This window comes from Ranitomeya variabilis, chromosome 1 (genome assembly GCF_051348905.1).
Source record: "Ranitomeya variabilis isolate aRanVar5 chromosome 1, aRanVar5.hap1, whole genome shotgun sequence".
Classification (NCBI taxonomy): domain Eukaryota; kingdom Metazoa; phylum Chordata; class Amphibia; order Anura; family Dendrobatidae; genus Ranitomeya; species Ranitomeya variabilis.
In genome coordinates, this window is record NC_135232.1 from 876,067,676 (window position 1) to 876,080,279 (window position 12,604).

The 12,604-nt window shown below is 44.8% G+C and overlaps 1 long non-coding RNA gene across 2 annotated transcripts in view; it reads left to right on the top strand.

The window, feature by feature from the left end:
• LOC143788297 (uncharacterized) overlaps positions 1–5,332 on the top strand; it is a 76,232-nt gene extending 70,900 nt beyond the window's left edge. For both annotated transcript variants that reach the window (XR_013218599.1, XR_013218600.1), the window contains 2 exons: positions 4,699–4,800; positions 5,203–5,332. This is a non-coding gene — a long non-coding RNA (uncharacterized LOC143788297). The remainder of the gene's footprint in view (positions 1–4,698; positions 4,801–5,202) is intronic.
• The last annotated feature ends 7,272 nt before the right edge of the window (positions 5,333–12,604 follow it).

Sequence of the window (12,604 nt, forward strand, 5' to 3'; positions counted from 1 at the left end):
TTGTATCCACCAGGCGGAAAGGCAGCATTTCCGTGGTCAATAGATTGGAGATGGTGGAGTTCAAGCTCTTAGCTTTGGCATGTGTAGGAGGAAACATTCTTTTATTTGACCACAACTGCTGGATCCAGGGCTGGCTGCTGTGCTGAGAGAGGGTGGAGTAGGGTGAAGAGGATAAACTGTTGGAATGTGAGTGAGGTGCAGGCGGAGATGTTATTTTGGATTGAGAAAGATGTGTTGTGTTCGGTGAAACAAAAACAGCAGGCATCTCCACTCCCAAAACAGCTGACGGGCTCTCACTCACCCCTACTGTAGGGTGTAAATAAGTGAAGGTTCTGTGGCCAGAGACCTGTGTAAAAAAACACTTGAAGGAGGAGGAAGAAACAGCAGATTTGATTGATTGGACGGCCGTTGGGTGGCCTGGGACGCTAGGCCATGTTTTAGCACAGTGTGATTCCCAGACTAAGGCACGTTGATCGCGCATATGAAGGTTCATGCATGTAGTAGTCCAATTATTGCAATTTTTGCCTCTACTGAGTCGTTTTTGGGAAAGTTGGCAGATAAGGTGAGTAGGGTCATCCTTTGTGGTCTCAAAAAAAGGCCTAGGCTAGTGTAACAACTCTGCTGGCATCACGGCATGGCCTCGCATCTCTCACACTATCTTACCCACTGCTCCAGGTCATGATGTGGTTTCTGTTTCATTCCAGCTCCATGTTCTGTGTCTCTGCTCTCTGCATGCTTCATGGCTGTGTGTATAGGGGGGCGGCACCTGAACTCTCTGGTTCTTATAGGAATCAGGTGCATCTGTCTAATCTGTTCCTGACCAATTGCCAGGAGACCTCTAGTATTTAGTGCAGCTCCACCCAGTGGTCTGGGCCTGTGCAATGTGTTAGCTCAGTTTGTGTTTAGCTTCTGAGTTTGCCAGGCCTTGCTCTGTGTTACTCCCTCTCTGGAGGCTTTTCTCTGTTATTGCCTTGGTCTTGTTGTCCGCCCTCCAGGAGGCAGAATATCCTGGTCCCTGTGTCTTTGTCCTTGTTTCTTGTCTTGTTCCATTTACTTGTCTGAACTTAGTCTTATCTCGGTCTCCTTGTCTGTGGCTTCCTTCCCTGCTGTGTCTTTCCTCGTGTTCTCAGTCTGCTTACACTCCGCACTCTTGCGGCTCTACCTGCTCTGTACCCTTGCAGCTTTACCTCTGCTCCACACTCCTGCGGTTCTGCTCCTTTCTACTCTGCTTATCTTCTGCTGCTGCAGTTATCCCTTGCTGCAGCTCCTCTCCACTTTCCTTGTGGCTCCACTCTGCTTTGCTGAAGTAACCTCTCGCTGCAGCTCCTCTCCGTATTCCTTGCGGTTCTGCTCTGCTTAGCTTTTGTTGCTACACTATCTCTTGCTGCTCTACCATTCCTATCCGCAGCCTTGCGGTTCTCTTCCTGTGTGAACAGGTTCCAACCTGTTCCTTCATTCTCCTTTCCTTCTGGCTTGTTTCCGTACCTACACCTCTTGTGTGAACAGGTCCCTACCTGTTCCTCCACACTACATATCCGTACCTGCACCTCCAGTGTGAACAGGTCCCTACCTGTTCCTTCATAAACCACATCAACCAGTCCTGTGTTCTCTGCCATGCCTTCCAATCCAGTGTTCCTGCTGTTCCTGCTGTGCCTTCCAGTCCTGTGTTTCCTGCCGTCCTAGCCAGTCCTGTGTTCCTGCCAGCCCTGTGTTCTCTGCCGTGTTTCTGCCAGCCCTGTGTTCTCTGCCGTGTCTCTGCCAGCCGTGTTCTCTGCCGTGTCTCTGCCAGCCCTGCGTCTCAGCCGTGCCAGCCTACTCATCTGAGTTTCAGCTGTGCTCTTCTGCCAGTCGTGCCTGATGCCCGCACCAATCCTGGTGTTCCTGTCTCCCAAGTGGGATCAGCAGCCACAGCCAGACACCACCCTGGAATAGCACCTGGCAGCTGCCTGCTGCACAAGCCTGACCTCACCATCAGAGGCTCCAGTGAAAACCCAGGCAGCTGTCATAGTCACGCCCCTTCCAGGGCAGTCTGGTTCGTGGCACAGTAGGGCCACAAACCCCCCGAGCTCACGCCCATCAGTCAGGGCGTGAGTGTGACAGCTAGGCAACTCTTGCCGCTCCTTTGAACTGCAGACCCTCAGTTGTGGCTGAAGATGAAATGTTTGTCATGGTAGCATCACTCTGTGTCTGCGCAGCAAGTCGCAACGTAACCTCCTTTCCTTCCTCCTCCTCCACCTCCTCTGCTGAGCTACTCAGCTGCGTGCCTCTGCCTTCACACCAAGTGGGATCTACATCCTCATCATCAACATCTCTGTTCTCCCACTCCTTGCTTTGAGAGTCACCATCCTCCAATTCCAGCAGCGACAGCACAGTACAGTCCACGTGCTCCTCAGGTATCTGAGTCTCACCTCATCAGTATGACTTACACCCCTGGGGGTTAATGTCTGGCGATGAGGGTCTGGATCCTGCTCGGACTCTACTTCTTCCAGAAAAAAATGTTGGGTATTGGTGTTGATGCTTTCCTCCTTTGGATTCTGTGAATCTTTGGAGCAGACCTCTGATGCCCATGGAATAGAATGTGTGAACAGATCTGCAGACTGGCCCATCTGTGGTTCCCCACAGTCAGTTGGGAATTTGGAAAGTAGTGATACAGGGGGAAACAAGGGTGATTGGGGTGCCAGCTCTGAGGATTGTACTGTGTGTGACATTAAGGTGGAGGAAGAGGGGCCACTCGATGCAGCGCTTGCGATCCACTGGAACACATGCTCTTTCTGACCCTCATCTACAATGCGTACAGCTGTGCGGCTGCCAAAGAAAGAGAGTTGAGTAGCCCATCCAGTAGATGTTATCAGTTGTCTTCGGATAGGATGAGACAGTGTTTGTTCAGTAAAGATTTCAGTGACATTACCTTTACATCTAACCCACCTACATGTCGAACACCAAGCCTACTCCACCTTCCACCACAACCTCGCTTTTCCCCACTTATGTTGTTTGTACCCTTTCCCTCTTTTAACTTGCTGTTTCACAACCTGAGGCCCAGACCAGTCAGTCACCTGTCACCAAATGAACAATCAGTATTTATTTTCTGAGATAGCATGCCGGAACAATAATATTAGTCCTGACAATTTTGATTAGCAAATGGGGCCTCCTGAGTACTGACTGCAACACGAATGACAAGTTCAATTGCAGCAGCAGCATGTGTGACCTTTCTGCGCTGTTATACTGAGAAAATTACACCAGCAAAACAACATGTCAGCTTTTTATGTGGGGAGGGACATGTGACTTTGGCAGCCAATCACAGAAGCCCCTGTGTCATGACGTTGTTAGATGGTTTCTGCACCCTGATAGGCTGCCGCAATGTACACACATTAAAGTATTTTTTTTTTTAAATTACACTCCACCGCGTCTTTGAGCTATAAACACTCCCTCGCCTCATAAAACATATCTCCTACGCTCATTATACAGATCCACTATCCTAGCCCACGTCATAACAGAAGCATTAGTGGAAACGCGATCATTTACCGATCTGTGACGGAGTTTTGCCAACTTTTCGGAAATCTGAATGTGCTACGTTCATGCCAAATATGAGATTGGCAAATGTTTTCTGAACAGGTTTGCTCATCTCTAGTTCCTACTAATTGTGTCTCCTCTTGCAAAACCATATTAACCAGAGCTAGTGATTATATTCTTTTTTTTTTTCACACAACTTTTATCCTGCATTTACTACAAGTCTGGCATTCTGAATAATTTCCTTGTGTCAAAGATCCATCTATAGTAATCAAGTAACCATAATTTTTTTTATCTACACTCACAAAAAGCATCCAAATGAATTAAAGGGTTGTCCATACATGGCACCCCCACCGATTAGCTGTTCCCAGTGCCAGCGGTGGCCAGATGTTATCATTTGGCTAGGGATGGACATGCAGTACCAAGCTGCAGCCACTGTACAGTTGATAGTAGAGCTGTTCTGTGCAGCTTCACAACTGATCACACCCTGCTGATCTGATTTTGATGACCAATCCCAAGGATAGTTCATCATTATAAAAGCAGTGGACAACCCCTGTAATCAAGACATCTTTTTCATAGAAGAGAGATCCACAGTCATGTTGCTCTTACCGTGAAGAAACTTTGCTAAGGTTGGTGTAAACATTTTCTTTTCATAGTGGATGCAACCCTTATTGGCATCTCCTTGTATTCCAGTGGTTCCGAAGAACAGTAATGCCTATTTGTTCTTTAAAACTCTTCCAGCAGAACAACATAACTGTTCTTTCAGGTTTTCATACAGTACCATTACAGAGATTGTGCAGGCTCCTTAGAGTTTCAAGGGTATAACACAATATTTCCAATAGAGAATCATAGGTGTAAATTACAAGATCAGTGAGAGTCAGACAGATGGGACGCTCAATAAACGCCAGAACAAGGGATCCCATTTCACTTGGCATTAATACTGTGTGGTGGCCATTGTTGCTGTTCCTGTGGGGTGATCTGGGGCCATGGTGGCTTTACCTTGCTGCATTGGTGCCGACGAAGAGCTTTGCCATGACATGGCAGTGAGCTAATCATAGTTAAGAACTTGTTTAGGTTTTGTATATTTTTACTTAGCTGAAACAGATCAATATATACGTTTTAGATGTCCAACTCTTTTTTTCTACAGCTATAGCATATTGCAAACTGTTTTCTCTATTTTTTTTGTTTCAGTATTTCTCCCATTTGGCACAGATATTTTTAAACTAGTAGGAGCCTGCAAGAGGGATTCAGCCTATTTAGCGCTAAGATTTTATGTCTCGGACCATGTGGAAGGTGAGCTTTTTAGATACATTTACAGTTGATGCTTTGTGGTGACCATTGTTGCTGTGGTGCTGTGCCTGTGGGGTGCTGCTACCGGGAGCTGTCGGGGCTTTGCTGTGCAGACTGGGTGCTAATGAGAAACTGGTTTGCTTTCTCTGCTGGTGCAGTATCACCTCAGCCGTTGTTGCCACTTTGCACTGCGCCTTTAAGGTCAGGGACCCACTAAGAGGTTTGCCATGATGTGGCATTGGTCTTTATACATTATGACGGAGAACCTCGTATTCAATTTTTGCTTGGCTGCAATAAAACATTGTATAAGTTTTGGATGTGCGGCCCATGTCTTTTTTTCTACAGTTATAGCAGATGGCAAAGATGGTTTATTGCTCTCATGGCCTTCCTCGTCACTTTATACAGGGTGAATCAAAGAGAGAAAAGACCCCAGCCTTAATGAATCGACGCCTTTGCATTTGATTTTGTGGAATGCATCAATGAAACACCTCAAGCGGAAATGATTGCTGATTTACAGATTCATTTTCCATACATATGTGGCTGATATATCAATAAACAAAATGCTTATTTTATATTATTATTCCAGCTCAATTTATTGAGAAAGATGAAATAGCGAACAGACTGTTAGACATCGTGATTCTGCCGCTGCACGGGATAAGATCCCAAGCCTTATCTGCCTCTGCGGTCTCCCATTCAGGCTCAGCCGCTCCAGGTGCTGCTGAGCATAGACGTCAGTCATCTTTGCAGAAAAGCACAAGCAAGAGTATGTTTCCCCCATCATGCTTCTCGATTAGGACGGTGTTCTTGGGGTTGCATTGATCCTTCTTTCGCCTAACACATCAAGTGGAGTGGAAACCAAAAAGTTCTATTTTAGTCTCATCTGATCACATGACCTTCTCCCATGCCTCCTCTGAATCATCCAGATGATCATTGGCAAACTTCAAATGGGCCTGGACATGTGCTGGTGAGAGCAGGGGCACCTTACGTGCCCTGCAGGAATTTAATCCATGACAACGTAGTGTGTTACCAATGGTAATGTTTGAGACTATGGTCCCAACTCTCTTCAGGTCATTGACCAGGGCCCACTCGCCATGGGAGACACTGGCTTGCTATGGGGACCCGGTGCTTCTGCCAGGGCCCCGACTCCCTCTTGCTCAGGGTCCTGCTACTTGTGATACTTACCTCTCCCTGTTCCTCCGTTGCGGCATCTTCGAAGTCTCCTGACTGATGTTTCAGGTCAGAGGGCTCCATGTCATGACTAGTGTGCTCCTTCTGCCTGAACAGTCACAGTGCAGAGAGCCGGAAGACACCAGCACCTAGGAGTATAGAGCAGAGCAGCGGCCAGCGGGGGGAGCCATTTCATTTTTTTTTAATGTTTGCAGGAGCATCATATATGGATACTACATCAAGGTGAAATAAATCATGAATATTAATACATAAAGGAAGTGAATATTCACTGATTCAACATCTGTACCTACTCAAAATAAAAAAAAAAAACAGGTGAATTGACAATACATAATTTTATTCAGTAACCAAATAAAATACAGGTAAGAAAGGGGGGGTCCTATAAAAGGGAATTCACAGCAAAACGTTTAAGTATTGGGTATAATGACTACAACATTTACACTTCCAAAAAAGTAGCCTAAATGGTCAAAGTGCAAAGAGCATATTGATTTCACAAAAGATGTCAAGTAAGAGTCATTCCATATCAAGTGATCCAAATATGAATATTTTTTTTACCTGACATCTTTAGATTTTTTTTTTATCAAGTACAACTTTAGTTAATTATAAATTAAACGTTTTGAATTTTTTTCTTCATCAGTTAATTTTTTACAGACTTCTAAAGTTTTGAAATAGCGTGAATATTGGCCTGGTACGGCTTTACATTTTTATCATATCTCGGGCTAGAATTAAGATAAAGAGGTGGGAGAGGCATCATTTTTCTCAGAACGGTACCAGCTTTCATTTGATATGTCACAAGACTGTTTCTTTATATTGTTTTGGAGAAATCAAATTCTAAATTTTGACGTGCAATTGTGAAAAAACAGTATGTTTTAAACCCTCCACAACCTTGCCCTTTTCCGTTTTTGCGTTCTCGTTTTTCGCTCCCCTCCTTCCCAGAGCCATAACTTTTTTATTTTTCCGTCAATATGGCCATGTGAGGGCTTGTTTTTTGAAGGACAAGTTGCACTTTTCAAAGACATCATTGGTTTTAACATGTCGTGTACTAGAAAATGGGAAATTTCAACATTTATATGCAAAGTGCCAGAATAAATCCATCTTAATCATAACACAACTTGCTCAGCATTTTCAACCTGAATGCATTGAACAAATCAAAAGAAAAAAGGTGATCATATCCTCAAGTGTCATTTTCTAAATACAATCTCATCCTAATGATATGTTAAAAACAAGATTAACCCCTTAGTGACAGAGCCAATTTGGTACTTAATGACCGAGCCAATTTTTACAATTCTGACCACTGTCACTTTATGAGGTTATAACTCTGGAATGCTTTAACAGATCCTGCTGATTCTGAGACTGTTTGTTCGTGACATATTGTACTTCATGTTAGTGGTAAAATGTCTTCGCTATTACTTGCGATTATTTCTGAAAAAAATGGAAATATGGCGAAAATTTTTAAAATTTAGCAATTTTCAAACTTTGTCTTTTTATTCCCTTAAATCAGAGAGACATGTCACAAAAAATAGTTAATAAATAACATTTCCCACATGTCTTCTTTACATCAGCACAATTTTGGAAACAATTATTTTTTTGTTAGGGAGTTATAAGGGTTAAAAGTTGACCAGCAATTTTTCATTTTTACAACACCATTTTTTTTTTTAGGGACCACATCCCATTTGAAGTCATTTTGAGGGGTCTATATGATAGAAAATAACCAAGTGTGACACCATTTTAAAAACTGCACCCCTCAAGGTGCTCAAAACCACATTCAAGAAGTTTATTAACACTTTACGTGCTTCACAGGAACTGAAAAAATGTGTAAGGAAAAAATGAACATTTAACTTTTTTTTGCAAACATTTTACTTCAGAACCATTTTTTTTTATTTTCACAAGTGTAAAAACAGAAATTTAACCATAAATTTTGTTGTGCAATTTCTCCTTAAAAATCGCATTTGTTTACACAAAAATGATCTTTTCGCCCACAAATTCTTATTTTCACAAAGGAAACAGGAGAAATTAGACCACAAAAGTTGTTGTGCAATTTCTCCTGAGTACGTCGATACCCCATATGTGGGGGTAAACCACTGTTTGGGCGCACCGCACAGCTTGGAAGTGAAGGAGTGCCGTTTTACTTTTTCAATGTAGAATTGGCTGGAATTGAGATCGGACACCATGACGCGTTTGGAGAGCCCCAGATGTGCCTAAACAGTAGAAACCCCCCCACAAGTGACCCCATTTTGGAAACTAGATCCCTTAAGGAACTTATCTAGATGTGTGGTGAGCACTTTAAACCCCCAAGTGCTTCACAGAAATTTATAAAGTAGAGCCGTGAAAATAAAAAATCCTTTTTTTTTTCCTCAAAAATGATTTTTTAGCCTGCAATTTTTTATTTTCTCAAGGGTAACAGGAGACATTGGACCCCAAAATCGGTTGACCAGTTTGTCCTGAGTACGCTGATACCCCATATGTGGGGGGGCACTGTTTGGACACCCATCGGGGTTCGGAAGGGAAGGAGCGCCGCTTGGAATGCAGACTTTGATGGGATGGTCTGCGGGCGTCATGTTGCATTTGCAGAGCTCCTGATGTACCTAAACATTAGAAACCCCCCACAAGTGACACCATTTTGGAAACTAGACCCCCCAAAGAGCTTATCTAGATGTGTGGTGAGCACTATGAACCCCCAACTGCTTCACAGAAGTTTATAATGTAGAGCCATGAAAATAAAAAAAATCATATTTTTCCACAAAAATGATCTTTTCACCCCCAAATTTTTACTTTCACAAGGGTAACAGGAGAAATTGGACCCCAAAATTTATTGTGCAATTTATGCTGAGTAGGCTGATACCCCTTATGTGGGGGTAAACCACTGTTTGGGTGCATGGCAGAGCTCGGAAGGGAAGGAGCGCCGTTTTGGAATGCAGACTTTGAAAGAATGGTCTGCGGGTGTTATGTTGCGTTTGCAGAGCCCCTGATGTACCTAAACAGTAGAAACCCCCCCACAAGTGACCCCATTTTGGAAACTAGACCCCCAAGGAACTTATCTAGATGTGTGGTGAGAACTTTGAATGCCCAAGTGCTTCACAGAAGTTTATAATGCAGAGTCGTGAAAATAATTATTTTTTTTTTCCACAAAAAAGATTTTTTAGCCCCCAAGTTTTATTTTCACAAGGGTAGCAGGAGAAATTGGACCCCAAAAGTTGTTGTCCAATTTATCCCGAGTACGCTGATGCCCCATATGTGGGGGTAAACCACTGTTTGGGAGCACGGCAGAGCTCAGAAGGGAGGGAGCACCATTTGACTTTTTGAGCGCAAAATTGGCTGTGGCGTTTAGAGACCCCCTGATGTACCTAAATAGTGGAAACCCCCAATTCTAACTCCAACCCTAACGCAAACACACCCCTAACTGTCATGATCTCAATGGCAAGAGAACATAGCATAAGCATATATAGGAACTAGCTCTTGGAAGATGGGAACTGAGCTGACCATGAACTAAACCTAACGCACAACTAGCAGTGGCCGGGTAGCATGCCTACGTTGATTCTAGATGCCCAGCACCAGCCGGAGGACTAAATAAAACTAGCAGAGGAAAATATTAGTCCTAGCTCACCTCTAGAGAAATACCCCGAAAGGAGACAGAGGCCCCCCACATGTATTGGCGGTGAGTTGAGATGAAATAACAAACGTAGTATGAAAATAGGTTTAGCAAATTTGAGGTCCACTTACTACATAGCAGAAGACAGAAAGGACACTTTCATGGTCAGCTGAAAAGCCTATCAAAAACACCATCCAGAAATTACTTTAAAACTCTGGCATTAACTCATAACACCAGAGTGGCAATTCCTGTTCACAAGAGCTTTCCAGACACAGTAACGAAACTTCAGCTGTGAACTGGAACAAAAATGCAAAAACAAACATGGACAAGAGTCCAACTTATCTAGTAGTTGTCTAGGAGCAGGAACAAGCACAGAGAGGCTTCTGATAACATTGTTGACCGGCAAGCAACTAACAGAGCAGCAAGGTTATATAGCGACTCCCACATCTTGATGGGAACAGGTGAACACAGAAGATGAAGACACCAGTTCAATTCCACCAGTAGCCACCGGGGGAGCCCAGAATCCAAATTCACAACAGTACCCCCCCCCTCAAGGAGGGGGCACCGAACCCTCACCAGAACCACCAGGGCGATCAGGATGGGCCCTATGAAAGGCACGAACCAGATCGGAGGCATGAACATCAGATGCATTCACCCAAGAATTATCCTCCTGGCCGTATCCCTTCCACTTGACCAGATACTGGAGTCTCCGTCTGGAAACACGAGAGTCCAAGACCTTCTCCACAACGTACTCCAACTCACCCTCAACCAACACCGGAGCAGGAGGCTCAACGGAAGGCACAACCGGTACCTCATACCTGCGCAATAATGACCGATGAAAAACGTTATGAATAGAAAAGGATGCAGGGAGGTCCAAACGGAAGGAAACAGGGTTAAGAATCTCCAATATCTTATATGGGCCGATAAACCGAGGCTTAAACTTAGGAGAAGAGACCCTCATAGGGACAAAACGAGAAGACAACCACACCAAATCCCCAACAGAAAGCCGAGGACCAACACGACGGTGGCAGTTGGCAAAAAGCTGAGTCTTCTCCTGGGACAACCTCAAATTGTCCACCACCTGCCCCCAAATCTGATGCAATCTCTCCACCACAGCATCCACTCCAGGACAATCCGAAGATTCCACCTGACCAGAGGAAAATCGAGGATGAAACCCCGAATTACAGAAAAACGGGGACACCAAAGTGGCAGAGCTGGCCCGATTATTGAGAGCGAACTCCGCCAATGGCAAAAAAGCAACCCAATCATCCTGGTCAGCAGACACAAAACACCTCAGATATGTCTCCAGGGTCTGATTAATCCGCTCGGTCTGGCCATTCGTCTGAGGATGGAAAGCGGACGAAAAAGATAAATCTATGCCCATCCTAGCACAGAATGCCCGCCAAAATCTAGACACGAATTGGGTCCCTCTGTCAGAAACGATATTCTCAGGAATACCATGCAAACGAACAACATTTTGAAAAAACAGAGGAACCAACTCGGAAGAAGAAGGTAACTTGGGCAGAGGAACCAAATGGACCATCTTAGAAAAACGGTCACACACCACCCAGATGACAGACATCTTCTGAGAAACAGGCAGATCTGAAATAAAATCCATCGAGATGTGCGTCCAAGGCCTCTTAGGAATAGGCAAGGGCAACAATAATCCACTAGCCCGAGAACAACAAGGCTTGGCCCGAGCACAAACGTCACAAGACTGCACAAAGCCTCGCACATCTCGTGACAGGGAAGGCCACCAGAAGGACCTTGCCACTAAATCCCTGGTACCATAAAATGCCAGGATGACCTGCCAACGCAGAAGAATGAACCTCAGAGATGACTCTACTGGTCCAATCATCAGGAACAAACAGTTTATCAGGTGGGCAACGATCAGGTCTATCCGCCTGAAACTCCTGCAAGGCCCGCCGCAGGTCTGGAGAAACGGCTGACAATACCACTCCATCCTTAAGGATACCTGTGGGCTCAGAGTTACCAGGCGAGTCAGGCTCAAAACTCCTAGAAAGGGCATCCGCCTTAACATTCTTAGAACCCTGTAGGTACGACACCACAAAATTAAACCGAGAGAAAAATAATGACCAGCGCGCCTGTCTAGGATTCAGGCGCCTGGCGGTCTCAAGATAAATCAAATTTTTGTGGTCAGTCAATACCACCACCTGATGTCTGGCCCCCTCAAGCCAATGGCGCCACTCCTCAAAAGCCCACTTCATGGCCAAAAGCTCCCGATTCCCAACATCATAATTCCGCTCAGCGGGCGAAAATTTACGGGAAAAGAAGGCACAAGGCCTCATCACGGAGCAGTCAGAACTTTTCTGCGACAACACTGCCCCAGCTCCGATCTCAGAAGCGTCGACCTCAACCTGAAAAGGTAGAGCAACATCAGGCTGACGCAACACAGGGGCAGAGGAAAAACGGCGCTTAAGCTCCCGAAAGGCCTCCACAGCATCAGGGGACCAATCAGCAACATCAGCACCCTTCTTAGTCAAATCGGTCAATGGTTTAGCAATATCCGAAAAACCAGCAATAAATCGACGATAAAAGTTAGCAAAGCCCAAAAATTTCTGAAGACTCTTAAGAGAAGAGGGCTGCGTCCAATCACAAATAGCTTGAACCTTGACAGGATCCATTTCAATGGAAGAGGGGGAAAAAATATATCCCAAAAAGGAAATCCTCTGTACCCCAAAAACACACTTAGAACCCTTCACACACAAAGAATTAGACCGCAAAACCTGAAAAACCCTCCTGACTTGCTGGACATGAGAGTCCCAGTCATCCGAAAAAATCAGAATATCATCCAGATACACAATCATAAATTTATCCAAATAATCGCGAAAAATATCATGCATAAAGGACTGGAAAACTGACGGAGCATTAGAAAGACCAAAAGGCATCACTAAATACTCAAAGTGGCCCTCGGGCGTATTAAATGCGGTTTTCCACTCATCCCCCTGCCTGATTCGCACCAAATTATACGCCCCACGAAGGTCAATCTTAGAGAACCACTTGGCCCCCTTT